The sequence below is a fragment of the Brassica oleracea genome, chromosome C1 (assembly GCF_000695525.1).
Source record: "Brassica oleracea var. oleracea cultivar TO1000 chromosome C1, BOL, whole genome shotgun sequence".
NCBI lineage: Eukaryota > Viridiplantae > Streptophyta > Magnoliopsida > Brassicales > Brassicaceae > Brassica > Brassica oleracea.
This window is the reverse complement of record NC_027748.1, coordinates 41,466,839-41,467,395: the sequence shown is the minus strand read 5'-3', so window position 1 is coordinate 41,467,395 and position 557 is coordinate 41,466,839.

The following is a 557-nucleotide window of genomic DNA, read 5'->3' as shown; positions in this document are numbered from 1 at the left end:
GTACACGTAATCCCCCACTTTGAACTCTCTGTGTGAGCGGTGAGCATCTGCTGATTGCTTCATGCGATTCTGAGCACGGAGCAAGTGGAACTTTAGCATATTGATGATCTCTTCTCGTTTCTGCATGCTTCTGTCAACAACCGCAGAGGAACTTTCTCCTGGGAGGTAAGGGAGGTGGATTGGTGGTGGTTGGCTGTAGACGATCTCATAGGGGGTACACTTGATGGCAGTGTGGTATGTCGTGTTGTACCACCACTCGGCCAGTGGGAGCCATTTGCTCCAAGATTGAGGAGCTTCAGCAGTCATACAACGCAAGTAGGTCTCCAGTGTCTCGTTGGTTGCTTCTGTTTGACCGTCCGTTTGAGGATGGTATGCAGTGGAGCGTTTGAGATCAACACCTTGGACTCGAAACAGTTCCTTCCACACCTCGCTTAGGAAAGTTGGATCACGATCACTGACTATATCCTTTGGCATGCCGTGGAGCTTGAATATGTTGTCAAGGTACAGCTGAGCGACTTCGATGGCTGTGTAAGGGTGTGATAGCGCCATGAAGTGTG